At 42.3% G+C, this 7552-nt stretch overlaps 1 non-coding gene across 1 annotated transcript; it reads left to right on the top strand.

The window, feature by feature from the left end:
• Positions 1 to 7102: 7102 nt before the first annotated feature.
• Positions 7103 to 7176, top strand: TRNAN-GUU (transfer RNA asparagine (anticodon GUU)). Its single transcript has one exon. It is a non-coding gene; the product is annotated as a tRNA-Asn (tRNA).
• Positions 7177 to 7552: the final 376 nt, after the last annotated feature.

The raw sequence follows: 7552 nt of genomic DNA, 5'->3' as shown, positions 1-7552 counted from the left end.
CAGTCTGTGTCATTGGTTCAGAGCAGCGCGGTCACTTTGCGTATCTTTACCCACTTCAGCCTACGCAATCAGAGAGAGAGCAGCTTTTCATTTTCAGCATCTGTCTCAATTAATTGTCGGATATATTCTCACCTAAAGCATATGACTGATACAGATTGAAATTTTGGTATGGAGTTTCATAAATTCGTCCACTAGTAACATATAATAGCGTTAATCTGGGGCCTGCGAGGAGTGAATCACCGTGTGTTATGGGCGTCTTAAGGCATGTTTAAATATTCATTCTTCATTACAACAGGGAATAAGATAAGGTAGATAGCCCATTTAGTTATTACGGCTTGCATTATTGATCGTCAGGTAAAGAAGGGAGAAACTGGCTGATGTGTTCTCTCTCTCTCTCTCTCTCTCTCTCTCTCTCTCTCTCTCTCTCTCTCTCTCTCTCTTTATAATCCGAGGCTTATTTGTTCGTGAATCCAGTGGAGTGTAGGAAACAGGTCACTTCCACCGGTCGCTCCCTTGTGTGTGTGTGTGTGTGCGTGTGTGTGTGTGTGTGTGTGTGTGTGTGTGTGTGTGTGTGTGTGTGTGTGTGTGTGCTAAGGTTCTGTTGAAGGTCTGTGTTATGATAGTGTCGTGCATGTGGTGAGTTAGTGTGATGTGTGGGAAGAAGTATTTCACTGTGAGCGTCTGCGAATTGTGTTTTGTGATAGTAGTGTATTGTTGGCATTCTTGGTGTTGGTATTGTATTGTTGGTATTGATGGTTCTGGTATTCGTGTAGGTGTAGTATTGTTGGCATTGGTATTGTTGGTATTATTGGTATGTTGGTGCTGATATTGGTATTGTATTTGTGGTATTTTTGGTACTGGTATTGTGTTTGTTTATGCTTGCTGTCTCCAGGCGATTATTATTCCCCTCGCACATGCAGAAAAAGTGTACGATTAATATTTATATGTTTATTTTTATTCATCCAACCTCTAGGTAATTTTATTAGTCCCCTACCGCGCAAACCGTTACTTCCGTCAGTAAAATCGTGTCCGCTCTGTAACTTCCACATGCATGGACAGATTTTGATTTAACTTTACACAATTGTTCCCCATACCATGACGGTGTGTAGCACGCAACAGCCAGCCATCTTCTCCCAAAGTCAAGGTTTTTACATACCTATATTGTATACACATTACATACATATTGTTATCATACCCACAATGTATACACAGTACATGGTTATCATCGGATAGGGGACTTTGTATTGCAAGGCAGTATTTCAGTCTCTTGTTTAGCATGGGCACTGAAAAACACACGGACAATGACAATTTTTTTTTTTTTTTTTTTTTTTTGGGGGGGGGATTCCTATTCGTGCTATTTCTAGGCGATTTTATTCAGCTTGGGAGAGACTTTCGAACAGGAGGGGTAATAGATGTAGTCTTTATTTCTCCCATCAGGATAAGAGCTCGATCCTATGTTAAATTCTTGAGGTTTATTCTTGCTATGTCCGGACGATTTTACTCAGCTTAGAGGAGAAAGTTTTTACTATAGGGTTTAGATAAAGCCTTAAAACTCAAGCAGTATAAGAGATCCTTGCTAATAAAACCGTCTGGAGGTTGAAAGATTAAAAATAGATATCCATATACAGTGGTCTGTTATTCACTGGCCACACACACACACACACACACACACACACACACACACACACACACACACACACACACACACACACACACACACACACACACACACACACACACAGTAAATAGCTGGCCCTGTTAGTCCTTTCAGTTCCATGGTAATTTTAATTTTATCCTTGCTTTCTCCTGACGATTTTATTCAGCTGGGGAGAGGCATTTTGAACCCCATCATGCCAGTGACGTATTTGTATCGTATATTTATCCAGACGATTTTCTTTAGCTAGATTGAAGCTTTACTAACAGGGGGGGTTTACCTTTATTGACCCTCTTGCTGATAGGGGGTCTTCTGAAGCTGAATAAAATCGTCTGGTAGTAAGATTTAGCTACAAAAAAGATGTCAGACAATTGAAAGACGTAGTAGGGCCTTATTGGATCGTGTAGCGATTTTGGAGATTCCTAACACCTCTTCCTTGGCTATTTATTTTGCACATTACAGCTTAGTGTCTCCGTGTGTGCTATTGATGTGAAGTCTGTCGATATTCAAACGATAATGTTATAAGTAACATAAGTAAGATACAAGGGAAAGTGTAATATGCAACACACACACACACACACACACACACACACACACACACACACACACACACACACACACACACACACACACAGAGGAAAATGTTAAGGTATAATATGCAAAATAAATCGATAAGGAAGAGGTACAGCGAGTCTCTCATGCCACTTTGAATATAACCATTGAATAGACACGAAGAAAAATTCCCGGTATTACTGACATTGGTTTTGTGAATTCCAGCTCTTGGCGGAGACCTGGAATGACTGGTTTTATTGAACGGCGTGGGTTATTTTGGATCGTAACGCCATTCCCTCAGTGGTTTGTTTTTGTTAACGCTCTCGGGCTCCTATAACTCACCGAACTGAATACAGGAATGTGAGTTACTCGACCATGAAGGAATTATTGATGGCGTGTTAACCTTGTCATGTTCCCTTACTCGGGTGAGTAAAACCATCTGGCGTAAAACCATCTGGCGTAAAATCGTCTGGCGTAAAATCGTCAGGCGTAAGACCGTCTGTCGTAAAATAGTGTCGTAAAGTCGTTTGGCGTAAAACCATCTGGCATAAAATCGTCTAGCGTAAAACTATCTGGCGTAAAATCGTCTGGCGTAAAACCGTCTGGCGTCATCCGCAATAGAATACGCGAGTTGCCCAGACCGTGAGGGGTTAGTGGTACCTGTATTAACACTCTCAGGTTGATGTGGCTCGTTTTCAGGGGAATAAAATCGTCTGGCTAAACTGGAATAGAAGAGTGGAGTCGTGCCCACAAGTATAATTCTCTCTCTCTCTCTCTCTCTCTCTCTCTCTCTCTCTCTCTCTCTCTCTCTCTCTCTCTCAGTATCTGTTTATCCGTCTGTTTATTTGTCTATCTGTCTATCCATCTGTCTGTCTATCTATCCACTTATCTATATCTTAAGGTAAATAATCATAGTAATATACCACAATTAAAGTAAAAATTGTTATTGCAGTAAAGTGTCCAGTAATCAGTAATATAACTCAAACAAGCCACGTGAGAAAATAAGGCGGAAAATATCTTAGAAAAGTACGTTGTAGATGCTTACTGAGTTTGTGCCACAATTGACCGTTGTTGTTCTTGTTGTAATTGTTTTGTTTTTGTGTTGTTTTTGTTGTTGTGGCCCCAGATTCATCGGAAACATGAAAAAATGGACTGTGGGCTTTAGTTTCCCGGTTGCTTTCCGCCAGCCTCTTTTTGGGGGTTAGGGAAGTAGTTGAGGGACATTGTGTGACCAGGCCGTTGAATCGCTCGTTTATATCGGCGCCTGCACATGAAGGCGTCCCTCTTCAGCACCATATTGCGGTAGAAGAACCTTAATTTGTCCTGGCGTTGTTTATGATGACGGCTTGGTGCTGGAGGGGGACGCCTTCTTGTGGTGGCACCGATGTAATTGAGCGTTTATGTTGCCCTTTCATCCAAACGTCTCTCAACCTCCTCCTCATCCCCCCACCCAAAGGGCAATGGTGGACTGCAGCAGGAGGTTAACCTCAGCCTGCAGTTCGCTGGGTTCATAGGTGAGTGGGATTGCAGCTACTAGTATTTCTACTGCTGCTGTTACTACTTCTAATTCTTTACTACTGCTACAACTTTTACTACTACTACTACTACGCTGACGTTGCTTTTATCATTGTGGCCCCCGCAAAGTTATCATATTCAGCTGAAGGAAGATCTCGTGTGTTAAGTACTCAATGAATATCCATAACAAGCGGGGTTGTACTATGTGCGGCGGTGACTCCAATGCAGTTGCAGCCTTAATCTGTATTTCAAGAGTTTTAATAGGGATCCAAGTCTCAGCCTTTGCCGAGGTACTGTTACTGGTGACCTGTTATGAGGAAGACTATTTTGGCACATAACGTCATCAATAATTGTAGCCCCGTAGCGTTTGAGAACTGAACCGGTGTTAATATCATCGTTAATATTCATACCATTGTTACTCAGAATTCGCTATATAATAACCCCTAATGTTTGGCACATTTTTCACGAGACACTTTATATATATTTTTTTTGTGCTGTATTTTATTGTAGCAGGAAGATTCACCGACATTAATTCTGAGAACATGCATAGTAATCAAATAATCATCAGTCATCTAGCAATCATTTCAGTTCGGTCTCTGTCCCCTGTAGCACAAAGGCCGTACTACTCTTTATTGTAATGTGTGCAGTACTTCAGCTTCAAATAACAAAACAGAGTGCATACAGTAATTTGTTTGGCTTCGTCCCGATAAATAATGGCCTCAGCGTTGGCAGTGCAAGCAGAACTTCTAAGAAGGTGGACTGCTGTCCCTCAGTTTGATTAATATCTGCATAAAGTTAGGTGAATCATGCATTGCCAAGACTCTTTCGTTTAAAATGTGTCTTTACATTTAATTATCATATTTTACCTTCTCCCTTCAGCCCGAGGACACGTTGTTTATTTTCAAATAGTCTTGCCACCTGTAGATGTTTTATGTAGCTTATCGGACACGTCTCATGGTGAAGGGGGTGATACTGTTTCTGATATTGTTTCCTAACCACCTCACAACGAGAGGTCCCCCTTGGAAGTAAGTATAATAATCTGGTGCAAGCAAGAATTGAAGAAGCGTCCTGGGGCTGAAGGGGTTAACCTCAAAATGTGCTGAGGAGAGTCGGATATTGTCGTTACCACATATTATCGTGCACACGTGTTGAATTACGGAAAGAACCAGTCGAAATTCAAAGGTTGAGAGCAAAATCCATCCAGGGCCATCTCTCTCTCTCTCTCTCTCTCTCTCTCTCTCTCTCTCTCTCTCATCCTCAGTGTCCATCTCCCTCCTCCTTCACTTCACTTACATACTTTCTTCTAGTTAGTCTCTCATCCCCCATTATCTCCACATGCCGGTAGATTGATATATACCGCTTAGAATTCCCCCTCGTATTGAAGAGGTTAATTTCATTTCTAAAAATGTATCCTCAGCTGAATAAAATCGTCCAGCGTAAGCCCCGTATGCTCGTCAGGTAAGAAGACTCCCTAACACGTTTTCCTTACTGATTTATTTATTGGAATCGGCTGGCTTGAGTAGTTTTGTATTTTACTTTTGCAGAGGATGTATATATTAGAAGTATTTAAGTGACACGGAAGACGACTGCAAGGTGTAATAAGCAAATGAATCGCTTAGGAAAAGGTGGTAGGGAGCTTACTTAACCGACGAGAATACGGACCTTCGAATGAGAGGCTGAAAACTACAACAGAACTTTCTTTAAATTCAGCAAAGAAGGTCTGATTTTATTATTACATTTCTCATTGTTTAACACAGAACGTGTTCCCTGTGGCCCAGCAGTTCTATTGCGTGCCAAGTGTCTTCACATGTCACCACTTCGGCACTAATAATAACAGTTTATATTGAATACATGCATCAGTAAATTCAGGATTGGTGTGATGGTATATGCGTGTTTTTTTTTTAACATGTCGGTGGGTATTTTGGAAAATCGATTAAGTCTGTTTTAACGGTATTTGGATCATCAAATTGTTTCCCACTCCAGCTTGGGATTGAACTCCCGTCTTTTAGAACAGTAGACTCTTCCTCTAACCAGTTGACTTCCACCTTGTCATTATAATATCCTCTTGTCGACGTCATTGATGCATTGATGTCGTTTGAATGAAGACGACAACAGATCATACACTTCATTAGCTTTAAGATGTTCAGTTTTTTTAATTCCTTAAATCGGACTAACTTATTTAGCGAAAGAAAGGTTGCTCTGATTGATACTCCTGATATCCCTACTCCAGACTGACCGGCGAGGGAGAAAGAGGATGAAGGGAGCGAGGTGAGGAGTAGGATGGTGGTGGTGGTGGTGGTGGTGGTGGGGAGTGCCAGTGGTGGGGGTGTCATGGTGGTGTTGCTTCTCTCACTGCCACGACCACACTGCCACTCCACACACTTACATCCTGCCACACACTCCACTACTCTACTTCTCATACACTCTTCTTCCTTCCTCACGCATTCTTCTTCCCTACTTTCACTGTCATGATCACTTGCCCCGCATACACACATGGCCGCACATACGTTGACACCTCTCTCTCTCTCTCTCTCTCTCTCTCACACACACACACACACACACACACACACACACACACACACACACACACACACACACACACACACACACACACACACACACACACACACACACACACACACACACACACACACACACACACACACACACTGCCCCATTCTCCTCTTCCATACTCTTTTTCCAACTCGGACACGCCATACTTTCCCTCACTACCCATACATTCTCCCTCCCTAAGAACTTAACATTTTACTCACTGTCAATTCACACACTCTTCTTCCATCCCTTTTCACACACTCTCCCTCCCTCCCATTCCACACACTCTCCTTCCCTCCCATTCCACACACTCTCCTTCCTTCCCTTTTCACACAATCTCCTTTCTTGCTTACACTTTCTCTGTTTCTGATCACACACTCTACTCACATACTTTCTCACCCTCCTTTACCAACACATTCTCCATCCCTGCACACACACACACACACACACACACACACACACACACACACACACACACACACACACACACACACACACACACACACACACACACACACACACACACACACACACACACACACACACACACACACACACACACACACACACACACACACACACACACACACACACACTTTCTCTTCTGACACACTTTCCCTCTGCTCAACACACACACACACACACACACACACACACACACACACACACTCTCTCTCTCTCTCTCTCTCTCTCTCTCTCTCTCTCTCTCTCTCTCTCTCTCTCTCTGCAGTACGTTAATGAACGCAGAATAAATCGCTGAGAGAGAGATGCTAGGAAATGTACTGATCCTTCGAGAATATAGTCTTGTAACACTCCACCTTGTCTTAAGCCTCCGTGGCACAATCGGTTAGCGCGTTCGGCTGTTAACCGAAAGGTTGGTGGTTCGAGCCCACCCGGGGGCGGTAGATTTTACACTCATAAGACTTGTACCATCATCATTATCAGCATCATCATTCGGGCCTCTTTTTTTGACCCTGGGATGGGGCGAGGTAGGATTTAGACGTCAAGGAATAGATAAGGTGCCTACAGTCTGCCCAGTTGAATGAATCACAGTCCCATTCACTCGGCATTCAATCCCTTGGAATCCTAATTCCGCCTCATGTAAAATGTATACCCCTGAGATATATATATATATATATATATATATATATATATATATATATATATATATATATATATATATATATATATATATATACAGACACATACATAAAGCATTCAGAAAGCGCGTACCTCCGCCAGCGTCAATGAGAATTATGATTTACCTCTGTAATTCCT

The sequence above is a fragment of the Coenobita brevimanus genome, chromosome 67, assembly GCF_032717465.1.
Source record: "Coenobita brevimanus isolate Jiangsu-jjx chromosome 67, ASM3271746v2, whole genome shotgun sequence".
Classification (NCBI taxonomy): domain Eukaryota; kingdom Metazoa; phylum Arthropoda; class Malacostraca; order Decapoda; family Coenobitidae; genus Coenobita; species Coenobita brevimanus.
The sequence above is the reverse complement of the archived record's forward strand: the minus strand, read 5'-3'. Positions and strand labels throughout refer to the sequence as shown.